This window comes from Mus caroli, chromosome 5 (genome assembly GCF_900094665.2).
Source record: "Mus caroli chromosome 5, CAROLI_EIJ_v1.1, whole genome shotgun sequence".
Lineage (NCBI taxonomy): Eukaryota > Metazoa > Chordata > Mammalia > Rodentia > Muridae > Mus > Mus caroli.
This window is the reverse complement of record NC_034574.1, coordinates 1,712,630-1,738,472: the sequence shown is the minus strand read 5'-3', so window position 1 is coordinate 1,738,472 and position 25,843 is coordinate 1,712,630. Positions and strand designations below refer to the sequence as shown.

Here is a 25,843-nt window from a genome sequence, read left to right as displayed (position 1 = left end):
TATATATATATATATATATATATATATATATATATATATGGGTGCTGGGAATCCAAACTCCAGCATTCATGCTTGCACGGCAAGCCCCACCACTGAGCCATCTTTCCAGACTCCACAGCTTTTTCTTTAATTGTAGAAAACTGCATACATACAAGAGGTTAGCGTCTATGTCAATGTTTCTCCCCTCTGGCCATCACCCAATTCTCCCCATGCTACTCAGTTGATCTACAACAAACACAAGCAAACTGTGTTCGTTTTGAACCATTTTACTGTGTTTTTTATACACAGTTGGCTTTTTATTTTCAGTTATGTGTATGGGTATGTGCTTACGTAGGTGCCCATGGGGGCCATGGAGGTCTCAGGAATCCCAAGAACTAGAGTGTGTAACGTTTGCTGTCACTTCAACAGTTGCCCGGTTATCTGTCAGATGTCTCAGTATCTCTGCTTTTGTGTTTAGGTAATTCTTAACTTTGCATAAAATGGACACAGAACACAGAAGTAGTGAGGAATTGCAGGCATTCAAGAAAACACATGAAAAGACATTGATTCTACCATTATTGGCAAGGCTATAGAAAACAGGAAAAATTCTAATATGTTTAGAATGTCCCTGGATGCACAATTTCAGTTTGAAGCCTTGAAAACCATCCCTCTTGGGAGAATAGGATTTCTGTGTGGTGAAATACATTAATTCTTGAAGTCAGATCTATGAACCAAGATATATTCAGAAAATCTATCCATCCCTGCCCTGTACATTTTTCTTAGATCTTGTGATATGCCTTCCGTTAAGTAATACGTCCATGCTGTACCTTCCAATAAGCCATGAATTGTGTTAATTTTACATAAGAAGGGAGGAACAAGGAAGGAGGCTGGAATTCTTCCTAATAGGAATAAGTAAATCTATCTCTAGTTATGACTTGTTTTCTTAGATCAGTGCTGGTGTGCTTCTGTTTGTGGCACAAGAGCACTTACCAACAGCCATGCCATTTTAAGGAGAATTTGAAACAAACAAACAAAGACAAAAACAAAAGGAGAAGACTATCAATGCAAATCACTTTTATGTTTAAGGAAAGGATACAAATATAAGATACATACTGGAAAACCTAATTTTCCATTGAGAGTCTCACCAAAGATTTAGGAATGGATGGATGCATTTTGAGAGAGAGAGAGAGAGAGAGAGAGATCTGTGTTCACTGCCCTAGCTGCGGGAGAGCTCTTCAGAGTCTACCATTTTACAGGCAGCAAGTGAAAATATAACTCTTAAGACTCATGCCACAAACCCCTAGTGCCTAGTCGACTTCTAAAAGATTGCATCTAGTTACAAGATACACAATTCAAAGCTTACAAAAAAAAAAAAAAAAGTAATTAAGAAAACTTTTTTCTATTGCAAGAGAAAACCAAATTGTTTCCATTAATTTTATGAGTGATTTTTATTTTTGTTGGCTAAGAACTAGGCCTGGGTTGGTGTGGCGCCCAGTGGGAGGGAGGTCTGACCAAAACAGCACACTGTCTGTCTATGTCACAGACATGCCTTGCATTCGTGCCTCTGTAGCCACATGGCACTCCCGACCTTCCCTTCCTCTTCCCTGTCCTGCTGGGTTCTCGGGGGCCCTGTTGCCCTCCACTCGAGCGTTTGGGATCAGCATCCAGGCCCACCCATCAGCCTTCGGATCCTGCTCTGCTCTTTATTCTGCTGTCTCACTCATTCATACCTGTAAGAGTCTCTCCAAACTGTTTCTCCAAAATTCTGCCTGTTTGTCAGATCTCTTTTGCCCTCCTGTGTCCCGATTGGTGGCACATGAGTCTTCCGAAGCACCCTTGACGTAGTGCCGAACCTTCCCAGGTGTATGAGCATAATCCCTCATTCTGTGTGGCATTCATACCTTTACCAATCCGCATCTGTCCTAATAGCATTTTCCCCAAAAAACACAACTTTCTGTGCTCAGAACAAATTCCATCATTACCTGAAATTCTGTTCAGAGTCAAATTATAGGAAGTTCAACCATTGTGGAAGGGGGAGGAGCACTGGATTGTTGTAATCCTTTCTATTGCTAGCAGGAAGAAACAAGAAAATCATATTTTTGACAGATATACATAGTGCAGCAGCATTCTATTCTCCTACGGCATAGTGAGAGCCAGCTGCTGTCATGCAAGTAGAGAACCATGGAATCTGGAGCAAGAGGCCCTGAGTTTGAGTTTCAGCTTTGTCACTTATGAGAAGTTCAAAGTTCACTGTGTATATTGTCCACTTGTTTCGTTGGATTAAAGAGTAAGCAGCTATATCACAAGTTGGTTTAAAGAGTATGGGAAAAATGCAATTTTTTCTGTAAGAATTTGTTGTCCAAATTAGACATGATGGGTACTGAGTCATTCACACAGGCTAGGCTTTTCTATTGCTTAATACAAGCAATGCCTATTTCTTGCTCATAATACACGGCCAGACGAGTTATTGGATGACACTGCTCATTGTTTCCTAGGCGACACAGCCACAAAGTGCTGCCATTGGGAGTGAGATTTGCCAATGTGGATTCAGCCGCCTAATTCTGCCTTGTGGATGTTAAACACATTTTATTAGATGGTCCTGTCAATGTGTATTGTTTCATTTCCAAAAGATCTGGGGAAGGCATTCCGGAAGCCAGAAGCTGGAGATCCGAGCATTGTTGAATACCAATAATGACTGACAAGCCAGTGCATGGCCTCTAGGGACATCAAGGAAATTAGAAGAAAGAAAGAAAGAAACAAACAAACAAACAAGGGATATATGGCAGAAGAGCTGGAGTTAGGTAGGGTAGGCTGTCTGATGGGGAAACCACAGCACTCAGAAGCTCAATGTGTTTCTCAGACAGTTGAATAGGGAGACAAGATTTTTCTGTACAGCTGAACAAGGAGGTGAGTTATTACAAATTGATAAACAAAGAGGTTATCATATACGGGTGCATAAGGAGGCAGGTTTAGCTAACCTCAGTATGGAAAGCAGTCTTCAGCAGTGAATATCTTCGGGGAAAAGCTATGGTGGACATAGCGTTCCACAGTATCAGTGTTCACACTCAGAGCCTCACGGAAGACTTCACCGTCCATCTAAGCTTTACTCAGTTCACTCTCTCAGTCTATGTTACTCTCATGGGGCTGAGACATTGGGGTTCCTGACATGGCTGTGCCTGTATGAAGCAGTGCACATCCATTCAGAACTTGATCCACCCCCTACGACTGACAGAACTAATAGCAAGCATTAGAAATGTTATATTTTTCTAGAGATGAGTAGGAAGTCCTCCTTTGTAATTTTCCTTGATCTCACGGAAATCAGGAAAGACACGTCTGGAGGCCCAACAGTGGACTCATGTTTCAGGCATGGGAAGAGGCACCGCCTACAGCTGTCTGTAAAATAGGAATCAAGAAGAGGGGCAGAGAGCATCCTGGTGAAATGAGCTATGTCTCAGGTACCACTAAACATCAGCCACTCACCTTTAGGCCAGAAGAGGGAAGCAAACTGCAGCCTAAGTGACTGCCTCTTACCTGTGGACAGGTAGGCATCTTACCTGTGGAGAGGTAGGCGTCTCCCACATAGGTAGCCTAGAAGGCTCTTTGGCCTGCTGAGCCTGCTTCTATTTAGTTCCCGGTGGTAATTCTTGTACCTGGTAACTGGTGTCACCATCAGCACTGGGGTAGATGAGGCGCTGACCCTGTATAGCACCTGATGCTTCTCCATCATGGCTCATTCTCAAGGATATGGAAGCCATGGCTGTTAGGCTACTCATGCCACTGAAAAAACCAGAGTCAAGTTATCTGTCCATTCTCCTCTGTCCCTGCATGGGACTTCCAAAGGACACTCTAGTTTCCTTAAATTACCAACAATAAAAACAACAACAACAACAACAACAAACCCTAAGCCTCCTCTTGATCATTTAAAAGAAAGACATGAAAAATGTGGAAAGTTTAGATTTATTGTGCAAAGTCTGTTTTTTTCCCCCTCTTAAATATCCTTAACTTTTGCTTAATTGTAGAAAGGGTTTAATGTCTGAAAATTTGAAGAGGTCCCTATCTGCATTTTTAGAATCTTTATTTTCTAAAAATATCATGAAGTGATGTTCAAATCATGAGCATGCAGAAGTGGCTGTCAGTGTTTCAAAGGAAAAAGGAAGGATGACGCCTCAAGAAAGAAATATGAGCCATGGATTTGCCACATGTCGACTGGGAGAAAACTGCATCGAAACTTCCCTGTGCTGTGATTCTGAAACTCTTAGTCTAACGTTCAAGAGAAGGGATGATATAAATTTTTAAAGAAACTGTGTGGATCAGGGAACTGAAGCAAGTCTGTGCAAATTATCTTGGACACCCAAGCCAGAAAGCAGATCAGCAGGAGGAGTGAGGTGGGGGAGCAGTTAGGTGTGGTTGCTATGGCAACCATATTGCTGATTGAAATGGTTGAGAATTCCTGCTTCACACCTGACTGCACTTTCTCCCGCTTCTTACCTGGCTCCCAAGGGTTTGAGGTCCTTGGAGTCTTGATGCTACCAAGTCACCTTACAGAGAGATGCCATGAAATAAGAAGTAGCTGTCTCCTAACAAGGGAGGCACAAATGATGCTTGTACCTGAGAGGAATAGGTTAAAATGTAGATCCGGTTTATCTGAGAAGTGAATGTGAGGAGGCTTCCTGGTCACATGCTGATAATGCCGCAGCTCTGGCATGAAAAATCCAAAGGGTAACCACAAAAATCAGCCGAGATGGGTAGGAGCAGAAGTGAGCCTCTGAAGGCCACGTAATGGTGGAAACAGAGCTGGTCTGGAGGAGGGATAGAAACACTGCTCAGCTTGTATGCCTACCCCAACAGGCTGCCATGCCATGAGACCTGGAGACACACAAAATTCCCCCAAGTTCTCAGATTAGGTATGTCTGCAGTCTTCTCTGTGAGGAAGGTGGATGGCCAAATTCAGAACAACTGAAAGCTTTTGGGTAATGTTGATCCTACCAAAAGCAAACAAACAAAAAATAAAAAAAGGAAGATAAAATATAGCCTGCTAAGGAAAGGGATGAATGAGATTTGGTAAGAATGACTGGTATAGACCTAATTTTCACTTATCTTTCCTCACTGACCCTGATGTTAATAAAAAAGAAAAGGAAGGGACAGTGAAGGGTTCTTTTCTTGGGAAAAGATGCTTTCCACTCACCTCCTAAACACCTTGGGATGGTCTGAACAGAGACCGTGTAGCTTCCCTGTTTGCTGTCACCTTCATTACATACAATGTTCTTTGCTTCAGAAGCTCTCTAGAAGGAAACCTGCCTCCCCCCATATGTGTGTGTGTGTGTGTGTGTGTATAATCATAAATGGAGGTGTCCCCAGACTGCGTCCTTTGTTCCTCCATGTCCTGATCATGGGTGGCATTTCCCTGTCACTGTGTTGTAGGGTCACATCTAGCAGGATAAAGGCTGCTTCATGCTTTAGCACACTGCCATCTTGGTGGAGATCCTTGTTCTGCAGTCTGTGGACCTAGGGGCAGAAGACAGGAGGTCCATGCACCAACTGGAAATTGTATGAAATACTCTGCATGTAGCTAAGCATGCTGCTTTCTGGAGAGACTTGTTCTGTGTTCATCTGGTTCTTCCATTTGTCTCTAACTGAGAACGTGAAGGGCTGCTGAGTGAGTCTCAGAGCCCCGCCCTCACTACTAGCAGGTATACTGATTAGTTTATCGCCCACTGGCATTTTGGTGAGAATAGAAAGAGGGCTGATATTCAAGAATCCAGTTTCACAGTTCGGATAGCTATTCATTCCATTTGGAAGCAACCTATAACTAGAAGTTAAGACTCTATAGGCTTGGCTATGGGTAGCAAATGCTTTATGGTCAAGAGATTATTATGACACAGGGGTACCCTTGGCATAACAGCCCTCCAGAGAGTGCCCACAGTTGTCTCTTTTGTCAGGGTCAGTAGTATTTGTGCAATTTCATTGAAGGTTCTTCTAATATAAAGGCATGCTTTCTGTTGTTTCTGAAGCAATCTCAATTTCTTTGTCTGATTGCTCAGAGAACACTCCTCCCCCCCCCCCCCATAGTAATGCCTTATCTCACTTCAAACAGCATCTCTACTGAAAGGTCTAGGGAAAGGCCACCATTTTCTCCTTCACATTTTACCCAACATACACCAGAGCCTAAAAACCAGCCTTATTAGAATTGCTCTTGCTAACAAAGTTCTGATCGAGACCAATTTAGCTTTATTATATTAGTCAAAACATATGTGTTTTATATCTTGTTTGGGCAAAGGTACTCAAAAAATTGATTATGACAATTCTATTGACTGTCCTGCTAAAATGTGGGAGGTGAGTATTTAAAAAATGAAAGTGTATTTCTGAGCTGGTATTTCAGGCCCATACTCATTTCTGTGACAGTTCATGCAGGGCACCTGACTCCAGTATTTGCCGAAGGAATGAAACCAAACTGGCTCACTAGAGCTCATTGGATGTACCCTCTTTTCAATCGATAGACTTTATACAATATGCTGTCTGTTTAATCATTATTTCTAAAGGGAACTGGGGTGATTTCCCCCTGTGATAACATGAAACAACCAAGCAAGTAGATTCTTTTTCTTTAATTCCAAATGACACCCGGTATAGAACAGCCAGAGCTTTTGAAAAGGACTTAACAGGAAGTCAGGAGACGTGATAGGTGCTTAGGGTGCAGTTTTAATGCCAGCAGACTGGAAAACAAACAGCACAACCCAGACAAGACGCGGCTTTGTTCTTTAGCATCTGTGTGAAGAGGAAATAAGATCTCTCTGGGATGTGGTCCCCACTCACAGGTGTAAAAGAGAAAATGTCACATTCCTGCCCTGCTGCATTGTGTGGGGTGCTGGTGCGGGGCAAGGCGAAGGGGCACCCCATCGCCTCCCGTCGTAGAAGCTCCATGCACTGAATGCGCTTGGTGCTTTTGTTTCAGTCTACCGCAGTGGCAGTGGAAAGTATAAAAGCATGAAGTATCCCTTAATCCCGCGAGCCTGGAGCTCACTGGCTCCTCACTGCTTTCTCCAGCTCTGTTGTTAGTGGAACTGAGACACTGACCCCAGGCCTGCAACCCCTGTTCTTTGCTCTGGCACTAAACCCACTGAGTTGTTGGCATGTCGATTGTTTTACACCAGGAGGAAACCAACTGTGTTAATGTGAATGTCTTAGTCGTCAGACATCACAGGCTCCACATTTTTAATGAGCTGCAACTTCTCGTGAACCTAGAAGAGTGACAGAGTGGCGATGTTTGCTAATTTAGTACAGTTGCTCTTTCCAGGGTTTGGTGGCATTTCAGAACGCCAAGTGCTGCAATTAGAAAGTCTGTCTGAGGTTGTGTGTTAATCAAAGACAGCTGATCATGTCTGAATTATAAAGGATAGCAAAGCAATAACGATTGTGTTATTCTTACATTTCTCTCTTTTGACTTTATAGACAGACAGGAGTGAACAAGCTATTTACCAGGCACCCAATACATCTTCTCAGGGCATGAAATTCTCCAAATTGTCCCCAGGGCTAGGTCTTTAAAATTATGGTCCTGAGGAGGGAGCTGAATTTCTATGTCTTCATTCATCCCTCACGCTGAATATTCCTCATGGGTAAAATAAAACATTTCAGCATCTAATGTTACGAAACCCGGTACTTAGCAATTGCAGTAGTCACAGGAAGAAGCAGCTGAACTCCCCGATTTTATGGTATCTTAAAGAGGACATGGGCTGCTTACTACGCTTGTGGCAGGACCTCAAGAATTCAGAACTGTGAGGTGCACACGTCTTTCCCTGTGTTGGGCCATAAGACTTTCCTGCTCAAATCACTGTTTCACTACACACAGCATAAATTCTAACTCCTTTAAGAGCTTCTACTGGGCCACCCTGGTCAGCCTCTCAGCTTTCTTGCCTCCATGTGTATCCACAAGCTGACATGTGAACACCCTCCTCCAACATCAGCCGCTTGCTGCTTCTGGGTCATTGGCTGGGCAAAGTGAACCCTTTCCCCTTGTCTACATGTTGCGTTTGGAGTTACCTTTCTTTCTTTCCTTGTTTTTTTTTTAAGACTTATTTAATGCATAGGAGTACACTGTAGCTGTAAAGATGGTTGGGAATTGAATTTTTAGGCTTGCTCCAGTTGGCCCCGCTCACTCAGGCCCAAGGATTTATTTATTATAATACATAAGTACACTGTAGCTGTCTTCAGATGCATCAGAAACAGGGGTCAGATTTCTTGTGAGCCACCATGTGGTTGCTGGGATTTGAACTCAGGACCTTCATAAGAGGAGTTGGGACTCTTAACCACTGAGCCATCTCTCCAGCCCCCTCCTTGCTATTTTTATGTGTATGTGTGGCATCCCTGTGTGTGTATATGTGTTCACGTGTATACACACATGAGGGTACACAGATGTCTGCACATGCAGATGTTATCATAAGTTGCTCTCCACTTTAACTGAGGCAGGGTCTCACACTGAACCCAGAGCTTGTCAGTTTCAGCTGCTCAGTGAGTTCTCAATTCCAGGCCTGGTACTTGCACAGCAAGCATTTTATCTTCTGTGCTATCTCTGCATCCTCTGGAGTTGCCTTCTGACTCATCTCCATCGTGTCAGCAGTTGTGGAGTAATGCTTACACATCCCATTTTGACTAGGGGAGATCATTGTTCTGGTGACACTCTAGAGCTCTTAAAGTACCATACAGCTCTGATACATGTTTGGTGGTCTTCAAAAAGCAACCCAGTGCTGACTGGCCCTGTTTGACTGTGTCCTGTGACATGAAATACTCCAATTGCTAATGCCCACAGAGGCTGCCTAACAACTACCTTGCAACATTTCTAGAAATGTGGGCTTCTTCTCTCTCATGTTAGTGTGTGGTTCAAATCACCATTGGGGCCTTGCCTTATTAGCAAGTCCTAGCATTATCCTGCCCTTTACATTGTAAAACTATACTGCTCTTAAAAATAGGTGCCCGGAAAGGATCGTGGTAGTTTCTGTCTGTAGTCCCAGCATTTGCAATGGCAAGGCAGGAAGGATATATACATAGAGATATGACAAAAAAAAAAAAAAAAAAGATTTTTTTTTTCAGGAAAAAAGATATGCTTAGTAAGTGTTTTCTGAGGGAATTTGGGCGGAAGTTGGATGGAGTCTCTCCCCTACCCCTGCTCTCAGCAGACTCCTCTCCAATATATGAACTGTGCTAACTTGTGTTTCTTGTCAGTTAAGGGTGGTGGCCTACCTCCCGTCTGCAGAGCATACTGACAGGCAATGGGTCTGTGGAAAGTCCATCTGTGGAACTGTGCTGAGGAACAGGTTAAGAGCATGGAACAGAATGTGGCTGACTCATTAAAACCTCTGTAAAAAGAGATGGCTCCAACAGCAGAGTCAAGGTTGGGCCTCTTCTGAGGAGAGCAGTGGAGACTCCCAGTTCCGTCTGGAGTTGAGGAGCAGCTGACCTGGTTCCCTTCCTCGTCTTTGTCCCTGAGCTTGTTACCCTTTCTGCTCCTTCACATTTGTGGCTCGTGTCTTTAGCTGGAGACACCAGCATGCTTCTCATTTTTTGTGTAACAAAGCACCAGCCTTACCATCTCTCTTCTAATGACCTTGGAGGCCACCACATAGTGACTCTGTCGCTCCTGCCAGGGTTCCCAATGCATTCTCTGCCGCACTTTAAAAGTGAAACCTCTGGGTCTGGTGGCTGATTATGGGATGGATCCCCAGGTGGGGTCGTCTCTGGATAGTCCATCCTTTCATCTTAGCTCCAAACTTTGTCTCTGTAACTCCTTTCATGGGTATTTTGATCCCTATTCTAAGGAGGAATGAAGTATCCACCCATTGGTCTTCCTTCTTCTTGATTTTCTTGTGTTTTGCAAATTGTATCTTGGGTGTTCTATGTTTCTGGGCTCATATCCACTTATCAGTGAGTGCATGACTTCTTTTGTGATTGGGTTACCTCACTAAGGATGATATCCCCCAGATACATCCATTTGTCCAAGAATTTCATAAATTCATTGTTCCATCCCACAATCAGCCACCAAACCCAGACACTATTGCATATGCCAGCAAGATTTTGATGAAGGGACCCTGATATAGCTGTCTCATATGAGGCTATGCCAGTGCCTGGCAAATACAGAAGTGGATGCTCACAGTCATCTATAAGATGGAACACAGGGCCCCCAATGGAGGAGCTAGAGAAAGCACCCAAGGAGCTGAAGGGGTCTACAACCCTATAGGTGGAACAACAATATGAACTAACCAGTACCCCCCAGAGCTGTGTCTCTAGTTGCATATGTAGCAGAAGATCACTGGGAAGAGAGGCCCCTTGGTATTGAAAACTTTATATGCCCCAGTACAGGGGAATGCCAGGACCAAGAAGTGGGAGTGGGGGTAGGGCGGGGGGAGGGTATAGGGAACTTTCAGGATAGCATTTGAAATGTATATAAAGGAAAATATCTAATAAAAAAATAGAAGAAAAAGTAAAACCTCACTTCACAGGACCCCCTCCATTCCTCACATTCCTGTAAAGGTGTGGGTCCTGCTGTCAGTATTTAAACCTGTGATAGGCTTCCTGCAGGCACTAGTTCACAAGGCATGGAGTGGGTGACTAAAGGAATTAGGACTTCAGAAATTAAATTATGGGACCTTCTTCTTCCATAGGACATGGTCCTCTTTTCAGATGTTTTTATTAGAATAAATTGAACACTTTGGATGGGGAAAATGTCACAGGAGTACAAAATGCTAGTGTTTGCTTCTCAGGGTAGTGTATGTGTGTTCTGAGATGACCTATTTTACAGTTTATCATGACTATCATAACACTGTAGCAACTAATGACATAATAATAATACAAAGATGCTCAAACACTTAATCTTAGCAACCTGTGACTTTGTGGGAAGTACAGGCACACTAGAGAACTTTGCTGTTCTTGGCTGAAGCTTCCCCATGCCAGCATTCAGTGATCAGTCTGATGAAGGAAGAGTTCATCACTGCCTTTGTCAAGTAGTTTCATTGTGCAGTTGTGGGGAGCTTAGCTGCCTGTCCAACAGCCACATCTCAGAGCAAGGGACCAGCTTCATCTCTGCTGACATTTTCTGTTAGAAAAAAAGAAAACTGCTATAAAGCCTTTTTTGTGACAGTGTTCAAGGGTGTTCTTTTAAGAATGGACGCAGCTAGTGTAATGTGCTATTCGTGTCCCTAACTGTTAAAGAAGATTCTACAGTAGAACTTTAGGGACTATAGTCAGTGTAACATTGTAAATTCATATAATGTGACAATGCTCACTCACAGCAGGTGCAAAAGAGTAACACAGTTTACAAGTGCAAGATGCCTGAAGTAAGGGCTGGGTGCCAAAATTGGCAAGGGGAAAGCGCCAGAGGGCTCAGGAGAGTGGTACAGCCAATAGTTCATCCCAAGACCGAGTCTGTAGCCACAGCAAGCAAAAAGGAATCAAGTCGAGTAAAAGAGCCATGTGAAAGGTGCCATGTGCCTCTTTGGCTGGAATGCAACTGTATTTATGTATTCTGCAAGTGGCTGCTGTTACCATATACTTCACGAATAGAGAATTAGAAATTTCCCATGAGCCTGGTACACTGACATCATTCTCTACCAAATGACTATATGTTATCTGTATGTGCTACAGAAATTAATTTTAGCTTTGCAAGTTTTACTAAGTATAATAGTTCATCAAGTAGATGCAGTATTGAAGGTGACCAGAAACACTAAATCCAAGACCTTAAGCACCTAACATTTTGGACCATAGTGCTACATGATTAGTTTAAAAAAAATCATGGGTTTATTCAAACTGCAGTCATATCTTCTCTCAAATATTTTAATTAAAATGCAGTGTGAACCTCTGTGCTTGTCTGGCTGCTAAATACTATAAGCAGTCTTGCAGGATTTTTGTGTGTGCCCATGATACGTTGTGAAAGGTGCTCACACTGCTGAATTCCATGACGTTGCATTTAATTTATTTAAATATATCTTAATGAGCCTGTGATGTATAAGGAGGGTTAAGGCATCAGAATCCCGTTTAATTACCTTACATTCACTTGGGCGCCAGTCACTTGTAAAGATATGCTAAGCAAGGATAAAGGAATACTAAGCAAAGAAAAAAAAGCTTCAGATATTGACTTTTTAACAAAGTCAATAGCCTTTATTAACATGATATAAAAAATTAGTGTGATATACAGAATTCCCAGAGAGTAACCTTAAAACATTTTAATATGATTCTTAAAATCTTAACTTACCAGATACGTTCTTACTGCCACTGAGTTTTCAATACAAAAAGTTTACAGGTGCTGTCTGATATAAAATGACAATGTTGAGACAGTGGGTAGGTAGTTTGGGTCCCTTCACAGCCGTTTACCTCGAATCCTACCAGTCTGCCGCTAGACTCTGAGGCCAATAAGTTACATGGAGTCTGTACATAGTTATAACAGGATTATTACAGTTCCAGTATGTTTTAACATACTACACCACAGTTTGATACCATGAGCAACAGGGCTATGCCACGTTGCATTGCCTGATGTGAGACACGAGAGGAGAACCAATCAGCTGGACTCACTGAAGCACGTGTCCAGGCTAACTCTAGAAAAAAATCTCTGTGAAGTAGATATGATTCATAAACGTCTCCATCCTTCCAAGACCCTAAACCCCACCAACTCGATAACATTAATCTTTGGTTAGTTATATAAAATTAATCTTAGATTCATGCTTGACTTCAAACTCTTGTAAGTATCTAAAAGACTTTACATTCTCTTTCCTGACGTAAGTACAATATTAGATCACTTGGATTTCAATCCTTGGCAGGAGTGAGCCAGCTTGGTGAAGACTTTCCTATTAGCTTTGTTATTGAAATGGTTTCAGTGAGATAATTTAGAGCTCATGGGACTTTTAAAATATTTGATATACATATAATTATAACTTAGTGTATTGGTATAATATTTAATTTTCTGTAAATTTGTATGTATAATACATGATTCTGTCTTGGTTCTGAAAAGACTGCATCAAGTCTCCCTGGGCCCTCGAGGCACTCCCTAAGGTGGGCACCAGTCTGGAAGCTGTCAGTCTTTTGTCCATATGTGTCTAAACTATGACCAGTGTTTGGCATTTGCATAAACTCCATTTAATAAACAGTCACACCCTTTTCATTCAATACTGGTCCTGCATCATATAATGCCCGGCCTTTCATGAAGACTTCAATAAATGTTTGTTGCTAATGACAAGTATTAAAATGATATGTTAAATCCATCTACTCAGTTGAGAAACGCTTTGTTTTTGAGATGTCAGACTTACAGCCTTGCCTGGAGTTTTTCTAATTAAAATCACTATGTTGGCACCAAAGCTTAAAATGTGCAGAGCTGCTGCAATTAGTGAATTGTGTGTCCATATGGGTGTCACCAAACACCTTTCAACTTAAAGGATCTGGGCTATTGTGAATGATGGGCCTTCTGGTAAGCTTAAAACAAAGCTTGTCTTTCTCTGTACTCGTTTTAATTAATAGTATCTTGCTGGTCTCAAAGATATGTTCTCTTCTGGAGGGAGGAAACATGATTATCATAAACCAGAAATAAGTTACAGAACCAGGCTTAACTAAGTCTCTACATGTATCTGTTTTACACTCTCTCCCCCACCCTCTACTGAGTCAGTAAAGGGCTAGAGACACTGGAAAACACTGATTTCAGCTGTTTTTAAAAGAAAACCTGCATTTCTAGCTAAATCACAATATTCACTCAGTCCAAAGGATAGAAAGTTAAACTATCAGCAGATTTTCTGAATTGATTACAGCATTCATTAAAAAATGTTCAGAATATAAAAACTGATTATGTACATGCACATAAATGAGAATATGTGTGCATATATAGACACACATGTTTACATATATATATATATATATATATATACATACATACACATATATATATATATATATGTATGGGTATATGTACATATATATATATATATGTATGGGTATATGTATATGGGTATATACATATACCCATACATATATATGAAATATCTGAGCTTACCCTGAGGTAGTTAGCAATTACTTTCTTATTTGTACATTTAAGTCTGTGCAATAGCTGTGTTTGAAGATTAATTAGATTAAAAAAATTATTTTTGTTTTTCTTAGTGCTTTAAACAAAGTGACACAGAGCCTTAGAGATAAGTTGGTAGCTGGCCTTTCACAATTTCTATGTGAAATCTTGTAGACATGAAATTTGGGAGAAATATTCTGGGCTTCATTTTCTACAAAACCAGAATAAGTTTTTTAGACACTTATGCATGTTAGTAAAGACTCTAATTTCTAAGTATCTTCAAACCACTCTCTCAGTACTTTTAGAAGAACATTCTGATAGCCGCCATATCTCTTGATGGGGAATCAAGATCGGTCCAATTTTAAATGCTGGTTTGAAAGCCACGAAGGTGAAGCGGTTTCTTAGAAAGCAGTTGAGTATTTAGGAAGTCGGTGAACATAAAAAAACAAAAGTCAGAGTTTTTGTAATTTCCTAGAGTGCATAGGAAAATTGCTTCATCCAACTGTGAGTGGGAAGGCATAATTCCATTGCGTGCAGTAAAGGAACTGCCCCACGCACGGCAAGTCCCCTTTGCTCGGTTGTTTCCTTTTGACCTTCATGGAATCTCATTGCCTGAACCCTCTAGAGTTGGCTCAAAGCTGCCCTAACTTTTCCATATTACCTGGGTTGTTTTATTTCCCTTTGGCCATTAATTACATACTTACCTTTAAGTGTAACCATGTGTCTCTACTTGGGACTCTCCCTCTGAGCAAACAAATAAAAACAAATAAAATTAAACTCAATTAAATGATCTTCTTCTTCCTCTTCCTCTTCCTCTTCTTCTTCTTTTTTAGATAGGGTTTCTCCACGTAGCCCCAGCTCTCCTGGGACTCACTCTATACACCAGGCTGGCCTCAAACTCAGAGATCTGCCTGTCTCTGCTTCCTTAGTGCTGGGATTAAAGGCGTGTGCCACCACACCCAGTTTATGACATCCCATTTTTTAAAAGAACTTAGTTGTTTTATAAATACTATGTTGGATTTGCTGCATGAGATGGATTTTTTTCTGTCAAAAATAAGTGTTTCTTCACAGTTAAGTAGAGACCCCTTCAGAAGTCTCTGCAGTAGAAGGAGCAAGCCTATAATTCCTTGGCCACTCCTACCACCTGAGAATATCCTCTTCAGGACTTAGATGACTGTAGGAAAACATACAGTTGTTTTCATTTTGAACCAAAATAATCACTTTTCTCCAGAGAAACTTAGAGGGAAATGTTTTTACATCTTTCTGTAGAGAAAAGAATACTTTAAGGAGGGACAGTGAGCAGACAGGGTGGCTAGTTGGGGGAAGCCCACAATCAAAATAAACAGAAAACCTTAAAGAGGGTAAACAGGCCAGCATGAAACACAGGCCATCTGATCACATGCAAGGCGCTGATCCGGGGCCTCGGTGCCGCTCTCCCTCTGGCATGTAAACGGCATGCATGTGTGTAGTGGTGTGTGAATGTACACACAGAGAGCACAGAGGGAATTAGAAAGAGCCTGGCCTGTTTTTAATTTGAGTCTGTTTGCTTGCATTTAGCACTTAAGGGCTTCAGCATTCAGCTTGCTCAAAAGAGTGAGGAAGCACTCGTGGCTTGTGCCTCAAATCAGCAATGCATGAAGTGCAGCTGCAGAGATAATACATTTTCCCCAAAGGCTTTGGCTGAGCAAATTAGGTGTCAATGGGGTGCCTGCACAGGCAGTACTCTCTCTAATTAGTCTCTTGAGCCTAGTTGGTGGCGGGTACGAGATGATCTAATCAATTGGTCTGTGTCTGATGGTTGGTGTAAAAATCCTACCAGGCAGACTCTCTCCCACAGGTCACCCACCTGCGCAGCGGGGCTCCTCATTTTCATTTCTCATCTCCTCTATCACATGATGCTGACAGTTGGTTTTAAGAAAATTGAATCCAAAAAAATATCTAGTTCATAGGGCACATGGGTCAGAACAAAGTTGCATTATGGGTACCAGCGATCCAATTAATTAATATTTATAGCTGGGAAGCCCCATGTAGATACTTCTGAATAAGGATTTTATCAACTGAATCTGATTTCTTCTTTAAATCACTCATTTTAGGAAAAAGGAGCACTGTGAAAACTGAAAACTAGTTAAAAATGGAACCCACCTGTCTTAGGATTTACATACATTAGGAGTAGCTTTGTGTGCCAACCATTCAGCTTATACTTTGTACTCATTTGTATAGTGAGTGTGATGCATTATAATTAAAAATCAAGTGTCAGAAGAAGATTCACATCTGCATCATATGTCACTTGCCTGTCACAGCTTATCTTCATTCTTTTAGTCCAAATCCCACCCATGAAGTTCTGGATTGCACTTCCATTCCTAAAAATATGTGTTTCTGTGCTTTCTACTCGAAGCTAACGATGCCCAAGGTGAGAGGCTAGGAATCCCGTGTTCTGTAAAAACATCAGGCAGGGTGGATGGCATAAAGTATGAGCTGTTCACAGTCATCTCACAGAGGTAGGAGGCATGCTGTCATTGGCTCCGCCTCTATTTTCCTCTTCTTCGATTCTCCCATTAAATGTCAGAACCTAAAGCTAAGTAAGGTATTTGCCATTTACTAGTCAATTATCACTAGTGTGTATTGGTCCTTCCTATCTAAGTCTGCCACACCCTAGTCTAACATCTCAGTTAGGCATATGTGATTCTCATATAGATCGAAATCAGAATCAGGACAGCACAAGGCCAAATAAGTAGTATCAGGATACAGAAAACATCTTAAATGAGCTCAAGAGGACAGTAAAGTAAATTATGGTGTCAACATAACTTATTGTTATGTGAAGTCAAGTATATTGGAAATCAAATCATTCCTTTCTGAATATAAAATGTTGTAAAAAAAAATGAGGTTTTACTATACCAAAGAATAGATCCTGCCTACCCTTCCTAACTGATGTGTATTTATCAATAGCCTTCTCCTCTGTACCAAGCCAAGTAATGGGCACTGTGGCTGAAGTGGCTGCTTGGTACCAGCCGTCTCAGTAGCAGGAGTGAACCACAGTACAGAGCTGTTTCGCTTTTGGTGACTGTGTCATTCCCACCCATTCCCATGGTCTCAGGTCTTTCCTTTTCATTTCCTGTTCTCCATCCACTACTTCCTGTGTGTCTGGGCTACATCTGTGCCATGATCTGGGTACTATCGGTTTAATCAGTAATCTAATTGTGCCACATGCAATCATTAACTTGCTTCCTCAAAGGAAATATATCAAGAGTTCTGGAATAAAAGTGTCTGCCTCAGGAAGGCAGCTTAGGCACCAGGCCTCCATTCTGTTGATTGAAGTGATGTGAGGGAGGAGAACGAAGTACAGACTGATTCATTTGGAGACTCATAAGGGTTCCATGTGCAGGCAAGCCCTTGTTGACAACAACGGCGAGAGTTGGGATTTCACTCTGCTTGAGCTTCATAGGATAAAAGGATGCTCCTGTCATCTCCTTTCCTAAAGGTAGTGAGACAGGGACTGGACAAGGATGCTTGAAATAGAAAGGGTCCTTGAAATACCGTGGGAACAAGTTTTTCTTCTTTTTGATCTCTAGGACCTCAGAAAGGATTTTCTTTTCCTTGAAACACTGTGGGAACAAGTGTTTTCTCCCCCTCGATATCAAAGACCTCAGAAAGGATTTTCAAGCATAACTCAGAATGTGTTTTCCTCCATGCAAATGGCATAAAGAATATTTTCTTTATTTCTCTGGAAAAAAAGAGGTAGAGGTGTGTTGTGTTTAATAAAAAAATCAATCTATGCTATCTCCTGCTAGGCATTGGCCAGTGGTCTCTGTCGGTTCCCAGCCTGGCACATAGCCTGAGATGGAGACCACATGCTTTCCCTTGCCAAGGCCTCTCCCACCAATGTTGGCTCTGCTGCTACAGAGCTCCGAGATAGCCCTCTTGGTCCCTGCAGGCAGTCCGCTCAATACCTTTCCCCTGGAGCTTAGTCCTTGCCCAATCTTTCCATCCCAAAGCCTGGTCGAATTCCACCTCTGCTAAGTTCTTTTCCTCCGGCCCACCTGAGTAGCCAAGGAATGGAAAACACCAGGCATCTTAGTTTAGAATCAACAGATAACACAATTGCTGGGTGTGGGACCTATCATCCTAAACTCATCAACTATTCTGTTAGAAATCTTCTGGTGGTAGATCCTGCTAGATCCTGCCACAAGATCTAACCATTCCAGGCCTGCATCTTAGACTGCTTTGGTCCCATAGTCTGTCCAAAAGGGGTGTGTTCCTTTCTCCTGAGTTCCCTCTTCCTCTCTCAGACCCAGAAGGCTCACCTCCTTCTCACTCAGTGATTGGCTTCTTGTCATCTTTATTACCCGATCAATCAATTAGGGAAAAATTTCACAACAGGGGTGAAGTTTTTGGGTCCTTCAATGTAATTGTCTGTGCTATGGTTGTGACTTCTTTTTGAAGAGACTTAACAATAGTGTCTCTGGGCAGAGGTAAGGGGGTAGATTCCTGTGGATAGAGAATGCTACCCAGAGCAGCAATCATTTGAAATAACAAAGGATGAATTAGGATTTGGTGGTAGCAAAGGATTTGTGTGCTGTATCTAGCCACACCAAGACCTGCCAGAAATGTGATAGAAGAAGACTTCGACTTATGTTCCATCCATTCAGGTGGCAGGGAGCTCTACCTCGTGCCATACCCAACAAACAGAAAATGAGTGAAAACCAGAAAGTATAGGAAATAATAGAAGAAAATGTAGGATGTATTCTTTATAACCGTACATTGTTCCAGGGAGCCTTTGACTCAGAACTCCAAAATCTCTCCACCCAGCTCACTATGTTGCCTCTGGCAGGTCGTTACCATACCAGCCCCATGCTTCAAATCCCCCATGCTTTGCCTCTGTTCCTTTCTCTCTTGAACTCAGATGAGCCACCACGTGAAGGAGAACGCAACACAAACATAGTTCACAAACAAAGGTAACTCAATCTCCAGGTGCAACAACTAAAACCTAATCTTGTAAGCCTTATTAAAATCCCATTCCTCCTGTGGCAGATCTGCAAGGATTTGCCATGAAACCAGGAAACTCTAGCAGCTACATCTTACCCTGTTCCAAAAGGACCTAACTCTCTCTTGCCTCCTCTCTTCCTCCGTCTAACCCAGAAGTCCTGCCTACTTGCCCAGTGATTGGCTCCTTTATTCATTACGGGATTGGTTCACAAGAACAGCGCCAGGCCCATCCACAACATTAGATTTCACCATGTATTTTTAAGTGTGGCACCAAAAAGTATAAGCAATGAAATAAAAGTTTGTAAACTGAACTTCATCAAAATCCATATCTAGTATGGCAAGCCATACTAGAAGTTACTTTCACGCTGTATGATGAGAAATTAATGTCCAAATTACATGGAAAACTGCAGCTGAGCAGCAACAACAAACTGAATTACAAAGTGAGGGAAAGACTTGAATGGATAGTTCTCTGAAGGAAGATTTCCATATGGCAGCTAAGCTCACAAAAAGGTGTTCAACACCACTAGCTATTAAGAAAAGATAAATCAATAAAAGTCAGTCTGTTCACCATAGGAGAATAACTATAGTTTAAAAAACAAAGAAAACAAGTGTTGGCAAGGGTATGGTGAAATTGGAGCATTTCTTCAGTGCAAGCGAGGAAAAACTTTAAAAGTAGAATTTCCCTTTGTCCCCAGAATTACACGTGCAAGTGTACAGCCAAAAGAATTCGAATCAGGAGTCGGAGCAACAGCCACCACATCTGTGTTGACAGGAACTTTATTTACATCAACCACAGGACAGTACTCAAGTACATGTTAACTGACAGATGGATGAAGACCATATCATGTAGGCATAATGAGACATTACCTGGGCATTTTATAAAATAATGAAGTGCTGACATATACTGCAGCATGGTGAACCTCAAAACTGTTATGCTAGTCGAGAGCTGCCCAGGGCAACAGGTCACACATTGTATGATTTCCTCTTAGATAAACTATTCCGAATAGGTAACTACACAGAGACAGAACGACTGCTGGTGTTAGCCAGGGGGTAGGGCAGGGGACCATGAGAATGACTGCCATAAGTGGCATTGGGACTCCTTTGAAAGTGATGATACATTTTGAAATTACATAGGAGGATGACTATACAGAATTGTGAATGAACCAAGAACCACCAAATTATGCACTCTGAAATGCTTGGTTATTTGTTATATGACTTCCACCTCCATAAACTGAAGAGGAGTTTAAAATTCTGAAAATTCATCAGAGGAGAGGGTAGGGATGCTGTTGCTCTAAAGTGCCTTAAGTGTAAGAATGGGACATTTGAAGCCAGGCATGGTGGCGCGCACCTTTAATCCCAGCACTTTGAGGCAGGCGGATTTCTGAGTTCGAGGCCAGCCTGGTCTACAAAGTGAGTTCCAGGACAGCCAGGGCTATACAGAGAAACCCTGTCTTGGAAAAAAAATAAAAAGAATGGGACATTTGCACTCTTGGTTTAGACACTGAATGTCCTCTGTGCTACAGCCCATGGGAACAGCATCAGGGTAAGTGTATGTGGAGTCTCTGAAATCTCAAGTCTGTGTCCAGCAGGATGACAAGATATTTTTGTAGATGATGACAGGGAGGCCTGGCTAGGCAGTGACTAGGACCAAAGCCCTAATCCTAGTTGATGAATAGGTTCTGGTATGGAGTGAAACAGATGCAGCTACTCCTTCAACTACGGGATCTGAACTTGCGAGTTCCACACTGTTCCAAGTTAAGCATTCTCTTTCCTACCCAGAGGTCAAGCAAAGGTGACTGAGAGCTTAAAAAACCTATATGAAGATTCTTCATTCTCACTTAACCTCTTACCTACAATGGGTTCTCATTATCAAGCTGATGTCTTAGGAACCAAGGATCTTTGCAAAGGGCATGCCAGTTCAGGTCACGCTGACCAGATTTCACGCTGACAAATCTAATATAACTGACCATAGGCAACCAGGGAATTGTATGGCTAGTTTTTAAAAGCAGGGCTGTGATCCATTTTTCTCATTCATGTTTATAAGAACAGACATGATTATCTGTCCTTCTAATAGTTTATACGGTGTTCCAGGCACTTACTTAGGGACAGCCTTGCCTCTAATAGTTTAGGGAAGGATTTTAGCCCATTTACATTCATGAAATTACTGTATTTCAAGGGAAGAAAATATAGTCAGGACATTTGTTTATCATATTTAAGAAATGTTTTCATAAAGGAAGTTGTTCCACCTCAAATGTGTGTGCTTGGCGTAGCTTCTGAGAACAGCAGTGGGCACGGTGTGGCCTGACCAATTTTAATGTCTCAAGTAATTTAGAAGAAAATGATCCATGTAAGATATTTTTTTTTCTCAATGTAACAGTTTTCTCTTTTCCTCCTTCCAGGATTAAGTTGTCATCATTCTGGGAAGAAGAAGAAGAAGAGATAAAAATACATTAATCAATAAAAACCACTAATGAAGTGGCTCAGTGTGAGGGCCCTGAATCGGTTCTCTTCTGCCCCGTGCAGTGGATTTCACTGACATGAAAATGGAAGCTGGCAAGAACCTGTTTCCTCTGCAATTTATTTAAAACCTTGCACGCATTTGGATACCTTGTGATTTCCAAGAACTACGTGACGATTAAGCTTTGCTTACTGCTACATGGCATGTATTCTTTTCCGTCTTTTGTGTCTGGTTCTGTTTGCTTCCCCCTGCCGCACAGTGTCCGCCGCACAGTGTCCATCGCACAGTGTCTCTGTGAAGGGTTTTGCTGCTTTCAGCAGCCTCGTCTTAAGTACATTAAGACAACACATTTGGTGTTCACACTTCCTCAGTCATGTCTGCACTTGAAAGCCACACAGCGGCAGGAGACAATGTGTGTTTTCCCTGAGAGCAGAGTGCATTCTGCAACCACCAGGAAGAACATTCTTTTTGCTAAAACAAACTCCATGCTTTCTGACAGACTAGACAGCGTGGTCCCAGATAGTGGGACCCTACCTGTTGCCTGCCTTAGAGGACATTTAGAAATGTAAGGGGTTTTTTTTTTTGGGTTTTTTTTTTCGCTTTTATTGGAAATGAGCACACATTTACACAGGAGACCAAAATCCACTTGCTATTTCAATAGCCTGACTGTTTCTGAGCAGGTCATAGGTAGAGAAATAAACACCGAAAACAAAGACAGGGTGAATGAAGGTTAATAAGTATTATTGTCATTTTTTAAGCCTGTGGAAAGCAAGGTAACTATTTCCATGTGTCAGCATCTTACTTTTTCCCATCAGCTCTGTATTATTAAACTGTTACACTCTATTTTTAAACTGGAGAAAATAGTAGCAAATATCATTCTTAAAAACCTGGGTACATAGAAAAAGAAAATCTGTCTGTCAGGATAGGTCCTGAATGCAGCCTTGGCTGATTAAAGCTTAGAAATCACATTTTTAAATTATCCAGAGTTTAAAATGTCCTTATTTACGACAAAGGACCTTTGAATTAGATTGTTCAGAAACATTCCAAGCCATTTGGAAGGCATCACTGGGTACCAGACTTGAAACCAGTCTTCAGTAACAAGTGTTCAAAGGCAGATCTTACAAGCAATGCAGGAATTTTGCTTTAAGAATAAAAGTGGCAAAGAAAGGCCCTTGTTTTAAGGACCTTTGGGACCTTGCAAAGCGAAGGCAAGTCTGTGCCCCTGGAAGAGAGGGCTGCTCTAGCATACACTGAACCTTGATCTGGGGCAGCTGCCCAGTGCTGGCTACGTTCAAGGACAGCCTCACTGCAGAATCCCAGGGAACCTGGGCCCCAGGGGCAGTTAGGAAGCTTTGTGTGAAGCATGCCCTTGCTCCTCCTGACATAAATCCCCACGGAAACCCAACACATCTGTGTACAGTGCTCCGTGTTTTACTCCTCCTGAGAAAGAGGAGACGCAGGCTACAAGCCTGAAATGTGACACACAATTTTAGGATCAAGACTAGAAATCAGAATCTAGTTTGACAAGGGCTTTCTGATTCTCCAATGAGGGGCAAGCTTCCTTATCGTCAAACCCAGTGTATCCCTGGAAGTAGATCCAGGTTCCCAAGCCTTCAAAGGCGCTGTGTCTGAGTAAGAGGTGTAACCCATCCCCCAGCCTCTCAGAGTGGGTCACTCACTGCAGCCTCACAAACACTGAGAAAGGAACTGCTTACAGGAAGGTTTGGGAAAAAAAGCATAAGATACCCAAGGTAACAATGTTTATTCTTCACTACCTGGGAATCGGTTTCCATCCCTCTTTTGTACATTCCTTCCATGGGAAGTCTTTACAGGTATTTTGATTTAAAGTATAATTAAATTGGGAGTTCTTTTAAGTGGGGAGAAAGCTTTATGTGTAATTAAGAGCAGTCTCCCCTGTGATTTGCTTAGAATCCTCCATGCATCTGGGGGACGGGGAAGATTATGTTTGTATTTCACTAAGTCAGGAGCTCCCCACGGATGTTGGGAGGTTTCGGTAGGAACATAAAGGCAACCCCATGTCCTTGCCCTTGTCTAGACAGCCTCTCCTGGGAAGCCAGACATAACACTGCTCAGTGCGCGCTCCGCGTCAGGACCGGCACGCCTCTCAGGTTTATCAGTGAAGGAAATCCAAAGTGTCTGCCCCCACTCCCTCCACCCAACCCAGCCCCCCTTCTCGGGCTTTGTTCTCCTGGCCTCTCCAAGGGTGTCATGAAAATCAGTATAGACTTTGTTTCATCAACATGTCATATGTTGAGAGAGCACTGGAATGTTTGGGGAGTTTAGTTTTCTATGAAGGCGTAGCTTGAGTTTGGACACCTAGTAAGAAATGCACCAACACTTTGGCCTGACAGTTGTATCAAAGCAACCTCACTGCACAAAGTATTTGGGAAAGAAGTATGGGACTTAGTTTCTATCTTCTTAAGGGGAGCCGTTTAATTAAATACAACATCCATAGGACAGGAAATGTGCTTGCTGTAAAATTAGAGATATAAGGCAGGGGCAGCAATCTGCCCACCATGCAAGGAGGAAAATCTGTTTCCAGCTCTCAAGTGGCTAAAAGTTTCCAAGAGAATCCGTGGGATTATAGGAAAACCAGGGCCTCTTGGTACCCTCTCCTCAGAGTGTGTGACAGCCACTGTAATCAGTGCTCTATGTATGCGTCCATAGCAGACACTCATCTGTGAATATCGCCGGGTTTGTAATCTTTTGTTATATAAGAGGATGTTTAGGCTGTACATACTGGGGTAGATCATTGCCTGCCCCTATACATAGAAATATGCTGCATAACTGTGCATACGTTCCTTCTCCGTGGCTGGCCTGTAGACAGAGGAAACTGTATGTTAGCCTTCAGTTTCCTCATATACCAAACTGAAAACGTTTAAATCTCAAATGACGTAAGCAAGGTTCTGTTCTCACTGCCCCCTTTCTCAGCAGCATATATTAGAGGCACATCAAAAAAAAAAAAAAAAAGAAAAGAAAAAAAGAAAGAAACTTTGTAAGTGGACTTTCAATTTCTTCTTCTATTCTCTCTCTCTCTCTTTTTTTTTTTTTGTCATTTTGTCACACACTCCAACACCCACTGGTTTATATAACGCACTGAGATGTGTACTTTTTATTGGGGTTAGTACCTCAGAGACTCATTATGCTTCAACATGACACATAGCAAGGAGAATGGAATACTACATGTTGCATATGTGTTGCCAATTGTAATTCGTCTGTATTATGAAGGATGTAATGGTTTGTCAGCTGTCATTGTTCTCTGTAACATGATATGGAATAAAATATAGCCAAATCTGCATATATCATCCTGGTACATAGTCGTGTGTGTCCACTAAAACCATGTCCTTCGTAAAAAAAAACAAACAAACAAACAAAACAAAACAAAAAAAAAAAACAAAAACAAAAACGGTGGTAGCTTAAGACTCAGCAAAGCCCTTCTGAAAGAGTGAAGCAAGAGACCATGATACATGGGACCATGTTGTGTTCCTAGAGGGTTCCAGAAATCTTGGAAGTCATCCCTTTTCTCTCTTTGCTGTGCCAAGGGTGGAAGAAGCTCGGGGGCCCTGTGAGCCAAAGCTGTGAGTTACAAGGCTGCCTGCTGCCCTGTGCTCAGGTTCCCCACGTGTTCCCCAGACCTCCCCTGATATTCTGTAAGGCATCGTGTAAGACTGCAGACATCCTAGGAGAGGCGATACTGTCCTCCGGTCTTGGCGAGTGTATACCTGTGAGCACCACCTATGGGGTACCTGCATCTGAGGGGGCAGGGCAGTGGGCAGGGCAGTGCCGGGCCCCACATTAGGATGATGACGACTTGGAGATACATCTCTTCTATCTTGTCACCTTGTTGGATCTGTCACAATTCCAAACACGCCCACACAATTTGACAAGTTATCAATAAGGGTCATGACACATACAGTTGTCAATATACAGAAGGCATTGGGTGATTTGAAAGTGTTTGTAAGGCTGTACTCCATTTAAGAAGGCAAAACATCCAGGCTTCCTCACTACAGACCCGTTCACATCCACGGTAGCTGGCTCTCCTCGCTACAGACCCGTTCACATCAACGGTAGCTGGCTCTCCTGTAGACATTGGCTTTCCTATTTTTAAATCCTCCACAAAGCTAGATTTCCGTAGTTAAACAAGCTGTTTTCCCACCTATGTGTATTCCACATAAAAACAGCTCATGTGAATGAACCATTGCTTCTCAGCCCCCGAGCTGCTGCTGCTGCGGTAAAGCACCTGTGCTAAGGGCACATTCATTTTGAGACAGTTGCTACAATTACCTCTGTATGTTGAGATGGGGCTTTGGGTCCATGAGCCCTTCACAATAACCAAATGTAGCACTAGCTTGCAAAATGTGAGGATACAAGTTACT

The 25,843-nt window shown here is 42.3% G+C and overlaps 1 protein-coding gene across 6 annotated transcripts in view; it reads left to right on the top strand.

Moving 5' to 3' along the window:
- Positions 1-24,772, top strand: part of Cdk14 (cyclin dependent kinase 14) — a 574,714-nt gene extending 549,942 nt beyond the window's left edge. For all 6 annotated transcript variants that reach the window (XM_021162869.2, XM_029477257.1, XM_029477253.1 and 3 more), the window contains one exon: positions 21,388-24,772. The gene's annotated coding sequence lies outside the window, so the exon portion shown is untranslated. The remainder of the gene's footprint in view (positions 1-21,387) is intronic.
- Positions 24,773-25,843: the final 1,071 nt, after the last annotated feature.